The sequence below is a fragment of the Eublepharis macularius genome, chromosome 2 (assembly GCF_028583425.1).
Source record: "Eublepharis macularius isolate TG4126 chromosome 2, MPM_Emac_v1.0, whole genome shotgun sequence".
Classification (NCBI taxonomy): Eukaryota; Metazoa; Chordata; class Lepidosauria; order Squamata; family Eublepharidae; genus Eublepharis; species Eublepharis macularius.
Window position 1 is genome coordinate 7,798,139 of NC_072791.1, and position 13,308 is coordinate 7,811,446.

Here is a 13,308-nt window from a genome sequence, read left to right on the forward strand (position 1 = left end):
CAGCCTGGACCGGGTCAGTGCCCAGCTCCAACCCAATCCAAGCCGTTTTGGCCCATTTTCTGCTGGGATTGTGGCCAAAAGGGCTGGGATTGGGTCAGTGCTGGGTGGGGGAAGCCTCCCCCTCCTGGCACCAACCCAGTTCCGGCCATTTCAGCCCTGATCTGGGCTGAAATGGGCCCAAAATGGCCATTTTGGGCCATTTTGTCCCCACTCCCGCTGGGATCGGAACCAGAATGGCCAGGATTGGGTCAGTGCCGGGTGGGGGAACCCTCCCCTGCCCAGCACTGACCTGGTTCTGGCTGTTTCAGCCCTGATCCAGGCCCAAACAGAGCCCAAATGGTCATTTTTGGCCATTTTGGGCCCGTTTCAGCTGGGATCAGGACCAATACCACCAGCATTGTGTCAGTGCCCAGTGCGGGACCCCTCACCTGCCCAGCACTGACCCAATCTGGGCCATTTTAGGCCTGATCCAGGCCAAAACGTGCCCAAAATAGCCATTTTGAGCCATTTTGGGCCTGTTTCGGCCTGGATTGGGGCCAAAAGGGCCCTGATCGGGCCACTGCCAGGTGGGGGAACACTCCCCTGTCTGGCAGCAGCCAAATCCTGGCCATTTTGGCCCGATCAAGGGGTGTGAAATATGCGAATGAGTTATGCTAATGAGTTCCTGCAGCTCTTTTTCTACGAAATGACCCCTGAGATGTATCCCAAATAGGGTGCAGGTTCACAAATCTGCACCAGTGGAGGAAATATCATCTTTGCTTCTATCAGTGGAGGAAATATCATCTTTGCTTCTATCATTCTATCATAAGTGTTGCAAAGAAGAGTCGATGTTCTTTTCTTTCAAATAAAGATCAGAGCATGGTGAATAAGGCAATGGGCCAATCCAAGGTATTTTGTGGCCTCAAGCAAGGTATATCCACCATCTTCTCAGCCTATGGCATAAGGTTGCCAACTCTGACTTGCAAATTCTTGGAGATTTATGGGTCGTGCCTGGGGATGGCAGAATTTGGGGGCGGAACGGAGCTCAGAAGACTCAAATCTTCTACTACAGACCGTCATGGCTATTCACCTGAAACTGTCACTACCGGGTGATGCTCCAGGAATTTTCCCTAGCCCCTATGGGATGGACTCTAGATAGGGGAAATTCCTAGATCAACACCATGAAAGCCATTTTTTCTGACTTGGATGGAGGGGGTAGGAAATTCTCCGGTGGGGCCAGTCAATTGGAAAATTTACAGTTGTTAGCTCTAGATCCAGAGGAGTTAGCTGTGTTAGTCTGTAGTTGCAAAATAGAAAAGAGTCCAGTAGCACTTTCAAGACGAACCAACTTTATTGTCACGTAAGCTTTCGAGAACCACAGCTCTCTTCATCCGATGCAGCCTCACGAGCATGGTGACATGCACTTCCAGGGAAAGCACATAGAGTTTCCAGTGCTTCCTAGAGCTACCCGTGGTCACCTCTGTTTTTACCCCAGATGGGACATCGCCATGATTGCAACACTGCCATTAAAAAAAAAATCCCTTGCCATCACTTGAAGCAGCAGCAGGCAACCAAAGCTGGGGCCGAAGGATCCCCTGCCGCCACGAGAGACTTGCCAGCTCTAAAAATTTCCCAATCCAGAGCTGGCAGCTCTTACGTTTCACGCAACATCATTTAAGCAAGGACACGAAGCCAAACTTTTTCTTTTTGGCATTGCATTTTTTTAACACAAACATTAAAAGTGATTTTACTTTCCCTTTGTTTCTAAAGCAGTAATTTTGTGGGTTTGGTTCCTCGAAGGGGGTGTTACAGACAGGAAAGATCAGCCAAGAAGGGTTGGCCGAGCCTCGGCATTTGGATTCCTGCAGCTCGGAACTCCTGCAGCGGAACCAAATCCCATCCGAAGCATGAAGTCCTAAGTGCACAGAAGGGCTAATTAAACCTCCGGGGGTTTTTGAAAAACCTTTTCAACCTTGATGTCCTTTGCTAAGACGCTGGCAAAAGGTCCCACTCTTGTTTGGATAGAGTTTTTCTCTGCCCCCGCTGGGGAGAATAGTTAGAGAGAACTGGATTAATTGATTTCATTTTATTTTAGTACGGCTCCCATCTTATCTCCAACAGATCAAGGCGTGTAATATTTTGCAATACATAATCAAAACACTTTAAAACGTTTTTAATATTTTTTTTAATCAGTGCTAAAAGCAAGTCCTGTACGTTCCCGGCTGCAAAATGATGTCCAGGAAAACAGGACGTTGGGAAATAATGTGAATTCATCCATAATTCTGTTACAAGGAGGACTGAGAGTTGCCAGTTCCTGGTTGGGAAACTCCTGGAGATTTTGGGGGTAGATCCTGGAAAGGGCAGAGTTGGGGGAAGGGATGAGCCACTGCAGGGTACAGTGCCATAATTTATTTATTTATTTATTTATTTTATTCGATTTATATTCCGCCCTCCCCAAATCAGTAGACTCAGGACGGATTACAATTAATACACTAATATAACATGCAAGTACCTTTAAAACCAATAAAACTCCTTAAATATTTAAAAATGCACAACAAACAATACGGCAGCAGATTTTAAAAAGATATGTAGCAGCAGATTCGTCCAGGAACCACCACCCAACCCCCTCCAGAAATATATGGCAAAGGCTAGGTGGTAGATACCCTTTGTAGGGGCACAGCTCGCTCTAATGTTCACCCTTCAACGTAGCCATTTTCTCCAAGGGAACTGATCTCTGTGTTCTGAAGGCCAGTTGTAATTCCAGGAGATCTCCAGCTGCCACCTGGAGGTAAAGTTTCCAGATTTCTATATCCTCCTGCTGGGAGGGGAGGGGGGACCTGGCGCTTACCTCGTGCCGGCAGCGAGGTCGTCTTCAGAAGTGACATCATCACACCAGCCACAGGAGCACTCCCACGCTTTTTGCTCCCGTGGCCGGTGTGAAGATGTCACTTCCGGGGGTGACATTGCCACACCCCTTGGGAGCACACATGTGCTCCGGTAGCTTGCCACCTCCCACCAACTACTGGTGGGTCGGCGGGCAAGGAGGCAAACTCCCGCCACCAGTGGGCACCTGGGAACTCTATCTGCAGGCTGGAAAACCTACCCTCATCAATATGATTGTACATCTTCTTACTACAACCCAGTAACATAGGACAATATTTGTTACCTTATTTTTCACAGTATGAGCTGAGACTGAAGCGAGAGACGGTAGACTGCTAAAGGCCATGTGGCTGATCTGAGGTCCTGAATGAACAATTCCCGTTCATAGCTCCAGTTCTTAACCATATTTAACAGATGATGACAGAGACATTCTTGTAACACCTTTATTATAATATGAAGGAAGTGATTATTTATTACATTTTTATCCCACCCTTCCTCCAGGAGCTCAGGAGATAAACATATACGTTTCTCCCTTCTCCACTTTATCTCCACCACAACCCTCTGAGGCAATTTGTGCCATTTCCACTCTGCTGTGAGGTTCTGCTGTGAACCTCACAGCAGAGTGGAAATTTGAACTCAGTTCTTCACAGTCCTTGTCTTAACATTCTATTTTTATTTTATTTATTTTATTTATGTCAGTTTGGTGTAGTGGTTAAGAGCGGCAGGACTCTAATCTGGAGAACCAGGTTTGATTCCCCACTCCTCCACTTGAAGCCAGCTGGGTGACCTTGGGTCAGTCAATTAAGAGCGGCAGGACTCTAATCTGGAGAACCGGGTTTGATTCCCCACTCCTCCATTTGAAGCCAGCTGGGTGACCTTGGGTCAGTCACAGCTCTCTCGGAGCTCTCTCAGCCCCACCCACCTCACAGGGTGATTGTTATTGTGGGGATAAAAATAACATACTTTGTAAACCGCTCTGTGAGGGCATTAAGTAGTCCTTTTTTTTTTTTTTGAAAAATTTTTTATTGGGTTAGAATCCGTTATTTTTACATTTACATTCAATTTTCCCCAAATTTTTCATTTCTAACCCCCTCCCTTTCCCCCCCTTTTGTTGACTTCCAACAGTTTTCCAACCCTTTGTCCCTTTTCCCTTACTTCTATTAAATTTCTCTATCTAAAACAAATACATATTCTCCATTATACTAAGCAGTACATCCTTAACTACTTTTCTCATTGTATACTCAAACTGTAAGTCTTTGTTTCCATCTTGGATAAACAATTTATCCCATTTTCCAATTTTGAATATTTCTATATATCATAAACCTATATATCATAAACCATAAAAATCTTACACATTTAAATCAAACAATTTGACTTATTCTCTATGTATTACTCATTCTATCTTTTTATGGTAATTCTATATAACTCTCGTCACATAGTCAATCAATTTGACTCGTCTATACATTCAGTTTGGTGCATTATACAAATCTTATCAAAGAAAGAAAATATTGTTGATTACTCAATCCGTATATTTAATCCTTATCCTTAATTATTTTCTATCAATATTCTATTTATTAACCAATATATATCTATATATATATCAATCTGTTAATCTAACTGCTTATAAATTCACATTTATCTCTTCCCCCCCCCCGGTAAAGTCACCCCCCTCTACATTTTATTATACTTCAGTAGTTCTCAAACTGCCACAGTTTTCCTCCCACCTCCCATTTCTTCTCCAGATATTGTTTCAGCTTCTCCCAATCTGTGTTAAACTGCCCTGAGTCCAGATTTCTCAGTTTTCTTGTCATCTTGTCCATTTCTGCCATGTACAGCAATTTGTAGGTCCAATCTTCAATAGTTGGCACTTCTTGTACTTTCCATTTTTGCGCATACAAAAGTCTAGCTGCTGCTGTCATATAAAATATCAACGTCCTATGATGGGCTGGAATTCCCTCCATTCCCAAGTTTAGTAGCAGGAGTTCTGGGTTCTTATTTATTTGAAATTGTAAAATTTCACTCATTTCTCTTATTATTTCCCCCCAGTACTGCCTAGCTACCTCACACGACCACCACATATGATAGAGGGAGCCCTCATGCTTCCTACATTTCCAGCATTTATTAGAAGTGTTCAAATTCCCTAGCGCAATCTTCTTTGGTGTCATGTACCAACGATAAATCATTTTATAGATATTCTCTTTAATATTTGTACATGTCGTTGTCTTCATTGTAGTCTTCCACAAGTATTCCCATGCCTCCATTGTTATCTCTTTGTTAAAATTTATAGCCCATTTCACCATTTGTGTTTTAACTGTCTCATCCTCAGTATACCATTTCAACAGTACTTGGTATACCTTGGATATTCTTTTCTTGTCCTCTTTAAGAAGGGTCTGCTCTAGTTCCGAATTCTCTATTCGTATACCTCCCTTTACAGAGTCCGAGTTATACAAATCTCTGATCTGTCTATACTGGAACCAGTCGTAATTCGGTGATAGTTCCTCTTGCGTCTTTATTCTAAGTTTAGATGCTTCTATTTTAGTTATTTCTTTATAAGTCAAACATTGTCTTTCGTTATCAACAGCTCTCGGGTCTATCACCTCATATGGAACCACCCACCAAGGAGTTCCTTCTTGTAGATAAATTCTGTACTTCTTCCAGATTGTGTATAGACTTCTCCGTACAAAATGGTGCAGGAACATCGAGTTGACCTTTACTTTGTCATGCCATAGGTATGCATGCCATCCAAATATTTTTTTATATCCCTCTAGGGCTAATAGTTTCTTGTTCTTTAATGTCATCCACTCTTTCAACCAAACTAGGCAGATTGCATCATGGTAAAGTCTCAGGTTGGGCAGTTGCATTCCGCCTCTTTCCTTTGCCTCTTGTAAAACTTTCATTTTCACTCGAGGCTTCTTGCCTGCCCATACAAAATCTGATATTTTCCTCTGCCATTTTTCAAATTGTTTAGAGTCTCTGATGATTGGTATTGTCTGTAGCAAAAACATCACTCTTGGTAACACATTCATTTTAACCGCTGCAATCCTACCCAACCATGACAGATTGAGCCTATTCCATTTAATCAAGTCTCTCTCAATCTGAATCCACAATTTTTCATAATTATTCTTGAACAAATCTATATTCTTTGCAGTCAGTTCAATTCCCAAATATTTCACCTTACTTGTTACTTCACAATCCGTTGTTTCCATTAACAATTGTTGTTTCTGCTTAGTCATGTTTTTGCATAGTATCTTTGACTTCTTTTTGTTAATGAAGAAACCTGCCAAGTCTCCAAACTCCTTGATCTTATCTATCACTTTTGGCATGTTCTCCAGTGGGTCCTCTACAATTAACATTATGTCATCCGCAAATGCTCTGACCTTGTATGAATAGTCCTTTATTTTTATTCCTCGAATTTCCTCGTCTTGTCGTATTTGTATCATCAGAATCTCCAATACTAAAATGAACAACAGTGGAGACAACGGGCAACCTTGTCTTGTTCCTTTGCTTATAGTCAATTTCTTGGTCAATTCATCATTCACCACAATTGCTGCAGTCTGGTCTCTGTAAATTTCCTTAATTGCTCTGATGAATCTTTCTCCTAATTGTAGCTTTTCCATAGTGGCAAACATAAAGTCCCAGTTTAAGTTGTCAAATGCCTTTTCAGCGTCAACAAAGAAGAAACCAACCTCTTTATCACAACGCTTATCATAATATTCAATAGCATCAATCACTGTCCTTAAATTGTCTCTTATTTGTCTGTCTGGCAGAAAGCCTGCTTGCTCCTCCTCTATAACTTCCGAAAGCCACCCCTTCAGTCTCTCCGCCAGTATCTTCGCAAAGATTTTATAATCATTGTTGAGTAACGATATAGGTCTGTAATTTTTCACACTAGTCAAGTCTTGGCCCTCTTTTGGGATCAATGATATGTTCGCTTCAGACCAAGTGTCTGGAATCCTTTGATCCCTTAAAACTCCATTGATCACCTCCTTTAGGAATGGTGCCAGCTCATTGGCCATAGTCTTATAAAATTTAGCTGTAAGTCCGTCTGGCCCTGGCGCCTTTCCTAAATTTGCAGATTGTATTGCCTTACTTATTTCCTCATCCGTTACTTCACTGTTCAGTTTATTTCTCCAAGCGTCCGAGATTTCTGGAAGTGTCATTTTCTCCAGATATGACGCTATTGAATCTTTATTTACTTCTTTCTTATTATACAGTTTAGCGTAGAATTTATAAAAGGCTCTACTAATGGTATTCTGTTCCAAATACGTTTTATCATCTTCACAAATTTTATTTATTGTTTTCTTTTCCCTTCTCTTCTTCAGTTGCCATGCCAGGTACTTCCCAGGTTTATTTGCACCCTCAAATGCTTTCTGATTCAGCCTTTTGAGATTCCACTCCAATTCTTTATTACTCATTGCTGTTAGCTGTTCTTGCAATATTTTAATTTCCTGGTATAATTTCTTTTTCCCTGGTTTCTTTTTTAACTGTATTTCCTTAGCTTTTATTTTCTCCTCAATCTCTTGTCTCTTCTCCTCTTTCTTCTTTCTTGCTCTACCATTTAAGTCCATTAGTATACCCCTTATAACCGCCTTATAAGCATCCCAAACTTCATCAGTTGGTACTTCTTTATTCACGTTATATTGTATGAAAAACTTTGTCTCTCTTCTCAATATTTCCATATTCTCTTTTTCCTGTAACAAATCCTCATTTATTCTCCATGCTTTCCTTTTCCTCCTTTTCCCCAGCTTCCACATAATTGGGTTGTGATCTGAGCCTACTATCGGCATTATTTCTACATCTTTAGTCCATAACGCCAAATCTTTTGAGGCCCAGATCATGTCAATTCTTGATAATGTGGAGTGCCTTGCAGAATAAAAAGTAAACTGTCTGCTTTTAGGATACTCTCTCCTTCATACATCTTCAAGAGTCTCTTGTTGAATCAGCTCAAAAAAAAGCTTTGGTAATAGTCCTCTTTTCTTTTGTGCCATTGTAGTCTTTTTATCCAGTTCCAAATCTGTCACTCCATTGAAGTCTCCAGCAAGAATTATCTGGTCATATGAAAGATCATCTAAATGCTTCCTCAAATCCTCAAAGAAGCTCTCTTTTGCACCGTTGGGTGCATAGATTCCGACTACCAACACTCTCTTTAAATTCCAAGTACATTCCACTGCTACAAATCTGGCTTCCACATCTTTCATTATGAATTTTGGTTGCAGCTCCTCTTTTACATACAACACCACTCCTCTTTTTTTCTTACTTGAGGCCGCTACAAAGTCTTTGCCCAATTTTCCCAGTTTTAGATATTTTACATCCTGTTTTCGAATATGAGTCTCTTGCAAACAAACAATATCACATTTTTGTTTTAGTAGCCAGTGAAAAATATTTTTTCTCTTATTCGGTGAATTTAGTCCATTTACATTCCAAGATAACACTTTACACTCCATATTCATAATCTTGTTGGTAAGTCTTTTTCATTGTCCCTTATAAATCGCTCCATCTCCCGCTCAGATCTGATACGCTTTTTGGCGCCTCCAAATTCGAAGGACAAACCCTCTGGGAGCTCCCATCTGTACCTGATTTTCATGTCCTTCAGCATCTGGATTAGCGCTTTATATTTTTTCCGATCTAGTAACACTGATCTGGGTAGTTCCTTCATTATAATGATTGTCTTGCCATCGATCTCCAATGGATCTTGAAACTGTTTAGTCACAATCTTCTCTTTCATATTTCTTGTTGTAAATTGTACAATCACGTCTCTTGGTACTTTTCTCTGGGTTGCAATTCTCGAGTTCACACGATATGCCACATCTAGGATAGCCACAACATCCTCCTCCTCCTTCCCCAGGTATTCAGCTAACACCTCCGTCATCTGCTCTTGCGCTGTCTTTCCTTCCATTTCCGGCAGGCCGCGAAATCTGAGCTGCTTCTCCATATGTCTACTTTCCGCAACCGCCATCCTTCCCCTCATCAACCTCATCTCTGTTTGTTGCGTATCTGCTAAGTTCTCCATCGCTCCTTCTACTGTTTTAACTCTCTGCTGCGTCCCTTGTAATTCACTTTGTATTGTTTCCATACCTTTCTTCACTTCTGACAGCTCCGATTTTACTTCTGACAGCTCCGATTTTACTGTCTGTTTAACCTCTTTGATCAGCTCCAATTTCATGTCTTTAAATTCTTTAATCACCTCCAAAAGTTTTTTATCCAGGTTTTCTATTGCCGATTGCCACTCTTTCTTCGACATCGTGGGGCTTGCTTTAGCTCGCTCCCACGAATCCGCTCTCTTCCTTAGCTCCGTGGCGTTAAATTTAGTACCTTTTTTATTTCAAATGTCCCGGTCTTCTTGCATAAATTAATTTTAAAGGGTCCAAAATGTCGGGCGTCTTTTCTCTATGGTCTCTCTATGATTTTATAATCCAATATGGCCTACTTCCTTTTCCGCTGAAGCCGCGACCCTTCCCCTCTCAAAGATGGCGATTCCCTTCTTCCTGCCCTCCAGCAAGGGCCGCTTCTCTCCAGCCGCTCTATTGTTGTTACGCACTTCCTGTCTCCCGTCTTCCCACAGCAGGTCTCGCGATGGTGTCTTTTTCTCACAGCTCCAAAGCCACAGGTATTCAAAACAATAATCCGATTTCTTTAATAACTTCTTTAAACTTAGTCTCTTTTCTAATACAACTCCTGCCGGAGCTTCCCCTCCTTTTCGCTAGTCTGTTGCAGTTTAAAAGTCTACTTTTTTTCCTCTCTGTTTTTATCAATCTGTCCCGTATCGGAAGATAGTGATCTTTACCTTCCCTTCACTTTCCTCGGGTTGTAATCGCTGTTTCGATTTCAAGTTCTCCTTTCCACTTCTTCCCCCAATCGAAGCTTGGGTATGTAGGTCTTATGCCAGCCGAATTGGCCCCAAAACTGCCGCAGAGATTGTAGCTGACCCGTCGCAAGGTGGGACCTCAAGGATCGGGAGGGGACCCGTTATGTAGAGCCCCCCCTCGTCCGAGATCTAACTCACCCTAGGGTCTTGAGCGTTCTTTGCCTGCTCTCCGCCTGAGAGCAGTCGGCCGCGGGCTATTTTCACCCCGCCGGCCGCTTAAAACGGCAGTCCGGTCAGCTCCACAAATGGAGCTGCGTTAGACCTCCATGAATCCCCAAGCCGGAAGTCGGGCATTAAGTAGTCCTGAAGGGCAGTATATAAATCAAATTTTGTTGTTGTTGTTATTTATAGTTCACTTTCCTCACTGAGATTCAACTTAATGGATTACACAGTGTGAGATTGGTAGAGTCAATGTCAAGAACATTTCTATTAACAATGCCATTGGTAAATAAATGCAAGTTTACAAGACATAGCATTAGCAAGAATCCAATACAGAGTTGAAGGAATGCTAACCACTACACCATTCTGGGTGCCAAAGGGTCTCCCACCATGTCGCTAATGCAAACTATATTCATTTCCCCTGCTGTAGCCAGTGCTGCACCCTGACCTGGATAGCCCAGGTGAGCCTGATCTCATCAGATCTCAGAAGCTAAGCAGGGTCGGCCTTGGTTAGGAATTGGATGGGAGACCTCCAACGAAGACCGGGGTTGGAGACTCAGGCAATGGCAAACTGCCTCTGATAGTCTCTTGCCTTGAAAACCCCACCAGGGGTCGCCATAAGTCAGCTATGACTTGAGGGCACTCGCCACCACCAGCCAGTGCTGCAGGGCTTTTATAGCACAGAGATCATTGGTCCTTTAAATATCCACTGCAAAACATAATTATAGCATGATCGACAGTTCAAAATAAATGTGTCTTGACAGTTGTGCTAAACCAAGAAGCATTCAGCAAAGCAAAGACTGAATGCTCTCGATTTGCTTCCAGGCCCAATTTGAGGTGCTGGTACTGACCTTTTAAGGCCTATATGGCTTGGGGGCCAGCATACCTGAAAAACCACCTTCTCCCATATAAACCTACCTGACTATTCTGATCATCTTCAAAGGCTCTTCTTTAGATGCTTTAGCCATTTGAGGCTAGGCAAGTGGAAAACCAGGAAAGGGCCTTCTCAGACCTGCCAAAACTTTGGAAGTCCCACCCCAGGGAGATTTGACTGTCTCCCTCTGGTATTGTCTTCCACTTCCGAGTGACAATTTTTTGTTCTGTTTGGCGCTCCCTCATTAACTCTCATTGGACCTCTTCCCAGGGCCAAGCTACAAGTGACGAATGACACTTGAACGGCAAGTGAACAGACTCGCATGCATTCCTCCCTGTTCACTTGTGCTCCACTTGATCACGTAGTGATCACTGTGGGCCAAGCTACACATGACGAATGACACTTGAACGGCAAGTGGATTGAGTGGAGGGCAAGTGAACAGGGAGAAATACACTTGCTGTTCAAGTGTCATTCGTCATGTGTAGCTTGGCCCTAAGTGATCGAGTGGAGGGAAAGTAGAGCACAAGTGAACAGGGAGGAATGCATGCGAGTCTGTTCACTTGCCATTCAAGTGTCATTCGTCACTTGTAGCTTGGCCCTCAGTTTGTGTGTTTATATCAAGATGGGTAGCTGTGTTTGTCTGTAGCAGTAGAAAAGAGCAAGAGTCCAGTAGCACCTATAAGATGAACAAAATTCGTAGTGAGGTATGAGCTTTCATGAGTCACAGCTAAGTGACCTGTGACTCACGAAAGCTCATACTCTACCACAAATTTTGTTCATCTTATAGGTGCTACTGGGCTGTGTGTTTATATGTTTTATTCAATTGTTTTATATATTTGTGTCTAGATCAAATCATGCCTGAATTCTCCCTAGAAGCTAAAAATGACAAAAACTGAGGCTATTGATATGTATTGTATCACCTCATGAGAAGGCAAGATTCTCTGGAAAAGTCAATAATGCTAGAAAAGGTGGAAGGCAGTAGGAAAAGAGGAAAACCTAAAACGAGATGGCTTAACTCAATAAAAGAAGCCACGTCCTCCAGTTTGCAGGATCTGAGCAAGTCTGTTAATGATAGCATGTCTTTCATTCATAGGATTGCCATAGGTCAGAGGTGACTTGATAGCACATAACAAACATATATTTGTGTGTCTGAGAGAGCGTGTTTATCTGTTTTTTAACATTGTTTTGATTGTTCACCACCTTGGGGTCCCTATGTTGGGTAGAGAGGCAGCATCCAAATACTGTAGACAGACAGACATACAAGAAAATTCTCTTAACGCAACATATCAGGGAGTGTGACATCCCGATATACTCTTCATACAGCATCTTCCTGATTCGATTTCGCCAAGATTCCCCTCTCTGAACTTTAATACCTCAAAAGGAGCCAGAGCTTGTTGTAAGATTCAGAATTCTAATTGTTTAATGCTCAAGAAATTAGTGAGCAAATGACTGCTTAGGGTGACGTCTGCGGTTCTTGATCTCTGGAAAAGGGAGCTGCGTTGAACATGCTATCCAGGGGTATTAGACATGAAGGAACTGCGATTATGTGTCTGTCATCGTTCGACTTCTCCATGAACACCGTTCATATAACTGAGCGAACCACATTCTTCTTTGGCTCGATAATCCCAGCTGCTCCTTCCCTTTTGGGGGGAAAACGAGTCAGAGCTTGATCGGAGGCCGTCTCCCTGCCGACCTGCATCGCAAAAAGCAAAATCTGTCCCCAACCCTCCGCACTTCTACAGACTCTTTGGTCAAATGTGCCATTCAGGCCCGCACATTCCTTTTCGGGTTGTTGTTCTCACTGGACTTTGACCCTTTCAAAGTCAACTAAGGTAAAAGGTGAACTCCAAAATCAGCTCCACAGCCATCAACTCTGCCTGAAGATTTTTTCCTTCTTCTTCAAGTCTTGTTCACGTTGCTTTCCTTGCAGCAGGTAAGAACTTGTCCGGTGAGAACCTGGAAGCTAATCACAAAAAAAAAAAGGGTAGGTCTTCACTTAATAATACTGCAATCCTCTCAGTGAGTAATACATCACCTGACGCTCCATGAGCAGAGGTCCTGCATCCTCTCGCATCCCATGCGGCTCTTTTTCTGACCATCTCTTCAGAGTTCGGGGACACGCCAAGAGGACTCCATTGGGAAGTTTTGGGGGGTGGTTCCCTTTTCGTGGCCTCACTCAAAATGCCAATCTGGAATTAAACATGAAGCTGCACTGGGGACCCTGCACGTGAACTGCTCCAGAACCAGGTAGGAAAGTGACTTTTTAAAAGAACGCAAAGGAATTCAACAAGTCTATCCAACATTCGATGCAAACGCCAATTCAGAAGGTGTGAGCGCTTTGGGGAAATGAACGGTTGATTTGGTAAATTGTCGTCGGCTGCGGGGCTGCAGTTTTCGCCAAAGAGAGTTTTCGCCTCTCTTACAGGGCCAAGCTACAAGTGATGAATGACACTTGAACGGCAAGTGGATTGAGTGGAGGGCAAGTGAACAGAGAGAAATACACTTGCCGTTCAAGTGTCGTTCGTCACTTGTAGCTTGGCCCTCAGAATCC